The sequence below is a fragment of the Centruroides sculpturatus genome, unplaced genomic scaffold, assembly GCF_000671375.1.
Source record: "Centruroides sculpturatus isolate CEXI.00-Female unplaced genomic scaffold, Cexi_2.0 scaffold400, whole genome shotgun sequence".
Classification (NCBI taxonomy): Eukaryota; Metazoa; Arthropoda; class Arachnida; order Scorpiones; family Buthidae; genus Centruroides; species Centruroides sculpturatus.
Genome location: NW_019384654.1, coordinates 62,003 through 71,461, shown reverse-complemented (window position 1 = coordinate 71,461; position 9,459 = coordinate 62,003).

Genomic DNA, 9,459 nt, shown 5'->3' with positions numbered 1-9,459 from the left:
AGTTAAATGAAAATCGAGAATAGGCCTGAAAGGATTTAGAGAGACAGATTTCGATTATCTATGCACTATATTCAAAACCGGAAGTTTCCTTATTTCAATTGTTCAAATGTTAAAACGAAAAAAATTATAAAAATCGTAATAATATTACAATAAATAATTGCTCGTCTTCGCTTATAATTTAGTTGTTGAGTTAATTGCTTCCCGGGTTTTCTGTTTCTTATTTCTCTTCTTCACCTTTTATATTATATAAGGTGCAACTCCCAGCGAGAAAACGTGCGAAGATAAAACGGATTTTTCTGTTTCCAAAATAATACAGGTGGTGTCAAAATTCTTAACTCGAGGAAACGTTGTCGACTGCTTACAATACAGTTTGTTTCGGAGCAAGCGGCTGGTTGAATGATCCTTGCACAGACTTGAATGAACTACTGCGACAACTAAAAAGTAAAAATGCGTTTAAGCTAAAACGACTGTTTTTCTTTCTTCTATACTGTGGACGGTATGTGGCTATATACTTGATATATTGCTGCATTGCATCTCAATATTTCAGTATTGAACGTTGTTATAACATTTTTAGCCGATTAAACAAATTTTCAAGATGTAATAACTGATTAATGTCTATTTGAAAAAAAATAAAATCAACAAAAAAATCTATGTTTGTGTACAGTAGAATTAAATTTATATTTTATTCCTTATTCGTAAATTTACATCAAGAACAATTTATGATGTATTAACGTGAAATTACACATTTTGCTTCCATATCTCCACTAAGAATTTTTAATAACGTTACGATATCGCTTCTTAATTTCTCGATAATATTTGTTTTTATATTATGTAAAGCAGATTCAATATCTAATGCTAGAATGGAATCGATCAAATCACAATTTGTAGATCCAGCACGGCTAAGGACGTAAATATCATTAATACATTCGTATATTTTTGCTGTAACATTTCTTTTAACATCTTCTAAGATAAACCTTACTGTGACAATCTGACGGTGTTCTTGAGATAATTTATATAATTTTTACGTAATAAATAATATGCTTTAATTTCACCCAGAAAAATATAAAATTGATAAAATTTGGAATCTATATATATATAAATGAATGTATGTCTGTCTGTGTGTGTGTCCTTTATGCATTACCAGACCGTTTATCCGATTGCCGTGAAACTTTCGGAAGTTGTTTAATATACTCCCGCGAAGGTCTGTGTCATAGTACGATTGCCATGAAACTTTGAAAAGTTTTTTTAATACACTCTGGCATAGTACATTTATCTTACAATAGATGGCGCGCGTTTACACGAGCATTCGAACACTGTCCGATCAATTTCAAATTGTGAAGACCATTTCCCCCTTCAAAAAATCTCTCTATATATGCATTTGTGAACTGTTATTTACGATATTTGTAATAATTTTTGTTTAATCACTTTATTTCAACTTTTTTTTGCTAATTATGTATTCGCTCGAACTTCGTTAAAATCTTAACTGTACCCCGAACAACGACCGAAGTTGTAGGAAGAAATTCGCCTATTTTACCGATCTAGGTATCCCCCTTTTCCAAATTTTAATATCGACTCAAAATAATTTAAAAAGACAAATTACAATAAAACGGTTTATTATCCAACTATCAGAAATTTCACAACATGCCAAGGAAGAGAGGAAGGAGCAATTAAATAATTAAAATTATAAACGATTTAAAAATATATATAAAAATGGGGAATATCGCACTTCTGACAATCGCTGCAAGTATGTGGGATAGATTTGGAGAATCCGTGCTTCTCACATGGACAGCTGTATGTGGCCAGCTGATTTATTCATGTACACACCAGACAGAAAAACAAAAAATATCGTGTATCTACAAGTACTCCAATAAATAAATAGAATTAAAACGACACTTTGAAATGTTTTCCCCATGAAAATGAATAATAATAATAATAAGTTTCAATAAAAATGATAAAATGTAAATTGAATTTTATCATAACGAGTTTGCTTGAATTTCGTTTCTTCTGAAATCGCAGCAATGCGCGACGGGTAAGCTAGTAATTAATAAAACGTCACCTTATAAGGTTATAAACTTTTACATCTTGTGAAACTGCTCTGTCACGTAGCACTTTTTCAAGAACTGAAAATGTTTTGCTTCCTTCCTCCACACCTCTTATCTAAGAATTTTGCAAACCACCTGCTGAAATGTCATAACCAATTTCTAAGAAAAAATATTATGAAATAATTGGGGATAAAAGGGCTGATTAGTGGACTCTCGGGGAGTTCGTTCAGATTATTGCTAGAGTGAGTGCTCCTCATCCACCAGCTGATCCTGGCCTCCCGACTCCACTCTCCAGGAAGAAATCAACGAGAGAAAGCTGTCTTCAACATGAACAACGAGGTAATATGATTATTGTAAAACTCTCTCTCTCAGAAAAATTAGATTTTAGTCTCGCGATAGGATATAAGTCATGTATTTTTCATATTACTCATCTGTATGTTTATTATTTACTTTTGTTATTGTTAATTCTTATTAAATTATCGATTGCTATATAAAGAGTACGTCCCTAGTCTCATTATTCATTATTATGCACAACCCACACAGAATCTTACCACTCAGGTTCTGAGAAAAATTAAGCCATCCAATGACAAGGTGAGCAGGTCTAACAGATCTGACGATTAGAGGGCCTGGACCCTCGTTTGTATTCTCACATATTGGTGTCAGGAGTGGGGTTTTGTGAAAAAAAAATGGGGTTGTTCGTTTTAGACAAGTTGTCGTTCCAAGACAGGTTTGTCCTTTGGAGACAAGTTAAAGGATTGTTACACTGATACTCCATAATTTGGTATTTTTATTCTTCCTTCTATAAAGTAAGATAGTTATTAAGAATTTGGTTACTAGTTATAAGGTTAAATTGTGGAGGGAGAATTTTCTAGAGGAGCCACTTTGGCCAGGAACTCTATAACCTTAGGAGGTTTAGGGGGAATGATACCATTACTTCATGTATTTTCAGGGGATACTAGCGGAATTCGTATAACCGAATTCTTTGACGCTTTAGCGGATGTAAATTGGGTGGCGGCTTGGACCAAGTCCCAAATGCTAGCCATAGCTCGGTTAAAATTGACTGGTATTGCCCGGGAATTCGCTCGAAAGGATAGGCGAATTAAAGATGTAGAAGATTTTGAAACATTTAAGAGAGTTATGATAGAGCGCTTTAAACAAATTCCATATACCTATAGGCTTCAGAAATTCTATGCCTGTGTGCAAGCTCGAGATGAGGATGTACAAGCTTATGCTGTCAGATTACAGTCCTTAGCTGCATAAGTAGAAATAGCGCATGAAGGAGTTAGTGAGGCAGAAATAGCCATCATAAAAAGGATCAAGGAAAAAGAATTGGATAAGAGGCTTAGGGTACAGTTTATAGCCGGAATCGATATGAAGATTAGACAGAGGGTAATGTCTAGAAATCCGGAGACGTTTGACCAGGCTTTGCAAGTAGCCATCAGGGAAGAGAGTATAGAAGTATTAACTTCGCGTCCTCATGGGTTTATGAGAGTAATAAAAGATGAGGAGACTCTTGGCAATGAGGAGCAGAATGATATAGATGAACAAAAGTTATATACCCATAAGAAAATGAGAGAATTAGAGAAGAAATTAGTTATGTTGCAGAAACAGTTAAAAGATTTTAGGGATCCAAAGAAGATAGAAAATATTAGCGATAAAGGTCAAAGGAAATCGCATTTTAGACATAAGAAGACAGATCAGGATAACCAGTTCTGTCCCAAGTGGAATGAAGAAGACCTTATAAGGCGAGATAAGAGGTTTTGGACAGGAAAATACTTCTTAGTCCGTTCCGATACTAACCCAGTTGTACTTATATACATAAATAATATCCCTGTAAAGATGAAGGTGGATGAGAATATAGAAACAACGGTTATATCAAGGAATTTAGCGAAACAATTAGGAGAAAGGGCATCAGTTATATTAGGGGAAAAGAAGAAATTAGATGTTTATCCAGGAAAGACAATACAAACGTTGGGTGGTGCTGTACCATTATTTAAACTCAGAGGACATAAGTTTACAAAGGAATGTAGAATAGTGCAGCCAGAGATTCCAGCTCCTTGTATGGGAATAATTGGCCGGGATATGCTAGAACAAGAGAACATAAAAATCGATGACGAAAATCAAAGAATTATTTTATCAAATGGGAAAGAAGTACATTTTTGTTCATCTAATCCTTCCAAAGATAATTTTTCCCGAAAGAAATCGTCAAGAATAAGACAAAAGAGAAGTAAAAAGGGAATCGAAGTGAGATATTCTGAGCCCAGTGTAGTACGAAGTGTTCGGGTGGTTTCTCTCAGCAACCGCCATAGCAGGAACAAAACCATAACAACAAAACAAAACCCAAAAGTTAAGAGCAAGACAGATGCAAAGAAGGTAAACAATATAGATACGGATACAAAGGCAGGGTGTAGCCAGGACCAAGTAACTACGAAGAAGAGAAATTGTAGAGACTGTATAGAGAAAATGGAAATAGTCGGAACCCAGGAGGTTAGGAGCGAGTATCAGTATTGTTCTGGGCCCATCGAGATTTTACAGAAGTTTATACATTTAATGTTCTTTACCTTTAGTGTTATCTTAGGATTAGGTTATAGGATGATAATTCGACGATCCATTGTAGGGGTGAAGATGGAAAATAGCGAGGAATTAGGAATGGAGAAAAGGACATACAGAAGTTGCATCCCCGTAGCCATTTACCCGAACCCAGCGGGATATCCTGAACTTTTAAAGGAAGAAAGTGCGGATTCATACATATGGAAAGTGTGATCCCACGCGCGACTTCTAAAATCCCAGAGGAAGTCTATAAAAAGAGCATTTAATATAAAGCCCATTTACATCGATAGAACTATAAGTAATACTTATAGGTATAAACATAGATATTAAATAAGCACTTCTTTCCTTTGGGGACTTGCTACAAATTTAAAATTTGGGCAACGAAAGGAGGAAAGGGTAGGTGCTAGTATAAGGTTACCCTCACGTTCTTATCCAGGTTTTGAAGGAGTATATAGTTGGAACATGCACATAGACTAAGCCCTTAACCTAACTTATCCCTTCAATACCATTATTCAATGTTTCCATATTCTTTATTAACTCCTTAGATCTATGAAGAGAGAGAGTCCTAAATATCCATAAGGATATACAATTGTAACCAAAGAACCCCGGTTCCTTTAAAATACCTCCAACTTATAATTTTCAGTGTTTCTAAAAAACTTATTTGTTTTAAGTGTCTATTTCAGTCTTCTCAAAATAGCAATATAAAGTTAGCTATGGAATCAACATTCAACACATCTTCGAGCCACGTCCAACGTTTCCTCCCAGAAGTTGAGAAAAAGAGACCTCAACGTGAGACATTCTACCTCCATTCCTGCTTCACAACATTCTAACGACCAGTTCCTATTATAGAAACCGACCAGCCACTTTCCTGATATATTATCAGCTTTACAGGAAGTACTTGAGGAAGTTTTAAAGAAGATACTACAGGATAGTCTTTCATTCAGAACAGGGCCGGATTAACCCACTTTGGGGCCCTAGACATTTTCTTCTTCAAAGTCCCCTGTCGGCTCTTTCAATTAATAAATTTTGTTACTATTATTTCTATTAAATCGCATACGGACACTGCAGCTGCTTAATAAAAAATAAAAGCAAAATTATTTAATAATATTTCACAGGATTTCACTGGAGTATATATAGTTAATATTATTCTTATCGCTATAAAAAAAATTCTAAATTATTGGGAGTTCCCTTTTACTTTCAATTAGAAGAAACATAAGAATACGAGGGTTGTTCAAAAAGTTCCCGAACTTTATTTATTACAAAAAAAAAATACTTCACATATTTGTCAGGGTCCCCTTCAAAGTAGTCTCCTCCGCAACGTATACACTTATTTCAACGGTGTTTCCACTTTTTGAAACAGTCCTGAAACGCTTTTTCCGGAATGCTCATAAACTTCTCCGTCGTTTTTTTCTAGCTTTGGAATGGTGGCAAATCTTTTTCCTTTGAGCGTGTTTTTTAGTTTGTTGGAGAACAGGAAAAAGTCTCTTTGTGCCAGGTCAGGTGAGTAGGGGGAACCACAGCGGTCTTGTTTTTGGCCAAAAACTCACGAATTCTGAGGGACAAATGAACCGGCGCATTGTCGTGATGAAAAAAAAAACACTCACCGCTTCTCCAAAGTTCGGGCCGTTTTCGCCTGATTCTCTCTCTTAGGCGTTTCATAACACCAAGTACTACTCCGTGTTGACTGTCTGGCCTGTAGATAGGTATTTGTGATGCACAACTCCCTTTGCATCGAAAAAAACAGTCAACATCACCTCAACATTTGAGCGAACTTGTCGAGCTTTTTTGGAGCACTGTTTCACCCACCCGTGGGACGTTTCCGTGAAGGATTTTCGGAGTTTCACACAAAATTTCACAGAACAACGCTGCTCTTTCAAAGAGCTGATTTCCGCGGATCCGATTTATCGCCGAATCCCACAAACACCACTTCACATAAACGGCAGTAACTAATCACCAAAACAAGATATCAACAAATGGGTTGAAGAAGGTTACTCGGGAGGTTTCCGCGGACACAACGCCTCCAAGCGAATTAAAAAATAACCAACTGGAGGCGCGCTATTCAAAAAGTTCGGAAACTTTTTGAACCCACGTTCATTTTCTTTAGATTTTAGAATTCACTATAACCATATAAAAAGCAATACTGTATATTTTTGTTTATTATATACAGTTGTCCAACAGAGAAGTAAACTATCTTATTTACAAATCTTTTCAAAATAGACAGTTTGATCGGGCCCTTCTAAAAACCGGGCCCTAGACATTTGTCTCATTTGTCTATGCGATGATCCGGCCCTGATTCAGAAACCATCTTGTACAATTTTCTTCTCTAGGAATTAATTAAATGTTTTCCTAAAAGGAACTATTTCCTTTTTGATTGTATAATCTATTCTATATATAAGTAGTCATTAATTATGTAGTATTAATTTGTTATCCCACATATATATATCAATAACTTATTTTGTATTTTATTCACATGTAATCAAATTGTACTCAATATAACTATAAGATGGCCATTATAAATTATATTATGTAACCGCTATAAAAGTGTTTTCTGTAAAGAGAGAGAGTAATACGGGAAAAAATCTCACCTATTTAAAATTGGTGTGATTTTTGAAAAGAAGGAAGTGATGTGACAATCTGACGGTGTTCTTGAGATAATTTATATAATTTTAACGTAATAAATAATATGCTTTAATTTCACCAGAAAAATATAAAATTGATAAAATTTGGAATAATTAATAAAACATAACCTAATAAGGTTATAAACTTGAACATCCTGTAAAACTGCTCTGTCACGTAGCACTTTTTCAAGAACTGAGGATGTTTTGCTTCCTTCCTCCACATCTCGTATCTAAGAATTTTGCACACCACCTGCTGAAATGTCATAACCAATTTCTAAGAAAAAATATTATGAAATAATTGGGGATGAAAGGGCTGATTAGTGGACTCTCGGGGAATTCGTTCAGATTATTGCTAGAGTGAGTGCTCCTCATCCACCAGCTGATCCTGGCCTCCCGACTCCACTCTCCAGGAAGAAATCAACGAGAGAAAGCTGTCTTCAACATGAACAACGAGGTAATATGATTATTGTAAAACTCTCTCTCTCAGAAAAATTAGATTTTAGTCTCGCGATAGGATATAAGTCATGTATTTTTCATATTACTCATCTGTATGTTTATTATTTACTTTTGTTATTGTTAATTCTTATTAAATTATCGATTGCTATATAAAGAGGACGTCCCTAGTCTCATTATTCGTTATTATGCACAACCCACACAGAATCTTACCACTCAGGTTCTGAGAAAAATTAAGCCATCCAGTGACAAGGTGAGCAGGTCTAACAGATCTGACGATTAGAAGGCCTGGACCCTCGTTTGTATTCTCACAATACTCTAGCTAAACTTAGTATTGAAAGACATTTTATCACATTGACTAAATTAGCCGTATCATTTTTGTAACAAACTTTCTTTAACAAGCACGATATATATATTACACTTGACATCAAGTTACTTCCGCCGTCTATTTCATTTTCACAGCCGAGGGAAGGAAACGTACTCGAATCCAGACACTGCGGTAACCCAGCTGTTATATTCTGAAAATATCAAGAAAGACTAAAATTTAGAAAGAGAATCTCTGACTACTTTTTAAGATTTGCACGCATAATTCCTAGTTAATAAAGAGAACTGTAATTATTAAATACTAGCTGCAAGGACCCGCTTCGCTGGGTTTTTTTTTATATATATGTTACTGTGAATGACCGATATTTGGCGAATGTTAACATTCTCCGGTTAATGTCAGCATTCACACAGTCGTTTCGTGTATGTCCGAAATATTTGCTAAATATCGTTATTTCTCACTTACACCGGCAAATGTCGACATTCAGCATGCACTGATGATGAATGATGAATAAAAGTATGTTTATTACGTTAAGACAAAAATGCAACTTTTTAATATATCAAAATAGGAGAAAGCTTAAGTAACAGCACATGTAAATAAACTGTTGAACCTAAAACAAACAGAACGTTCTAAATCATTAAAGAAAATAATACAATAATAAACTTACACATAAATTATGTGATTGACGTTGTACAATCATATTTATTGCAATAACTTAAACTGTTATGGCACTTTGAGTCCCTTGCTTTTACAACTGCATTTATTCGTGGAACACTTCTTTTCGAATTAGCTGTAGCTGCTTCTCTCGGCGATATTTCTTGAGAAGAAATCTCATATATGGAAAGTAACTTTTCTTTACAAATTACGAACAAATTACTGTTAATGGTATCTTTTATTCGGATATCGCCGACGCCTTACCGACGACCCCTGTCATCCTCCACCACTCGACCTGTCAAATCGATCCCACCTCACGGGATTAAAAGAACAAAAACACCATCCAGTGACAAAGTGCGCGATTTCCACCAAACCGTTGCCGGGAAAAGAGGTACGACCTTGTTATACCTCCGGCTACTCACAAAGGATTTGGCGACAGACTATCGCCTCTCTGTCGACATCGGCTTTTCGAGTGTCGTTTCGACCTCCACCAAAGCTTATCTGTGCTTGTCGACATACACCGGCGATTGTTCGAATGTATAATAATATAACCAAATATTCGGTCTTTCACCGACGTATTTTGTGTGTCGACATTCACCGGAGAATACCGACATTCTCTAATTTCGGTCTTTCACAGTAACATATATATCAAAGACTGTTTTTTTAAGTAATCTAGAATCTAGCTGCAAGGACCCGCTTCTCTGGGCAAAAAGTAACGATAGTGAAGATTAAGATAATTACATTATAGCTAATCTTACCCGTTTTCACAGAATGCAAGAATTAGGTCCCCCGTTTCCAGACTAATTAGAGAATTTTTACG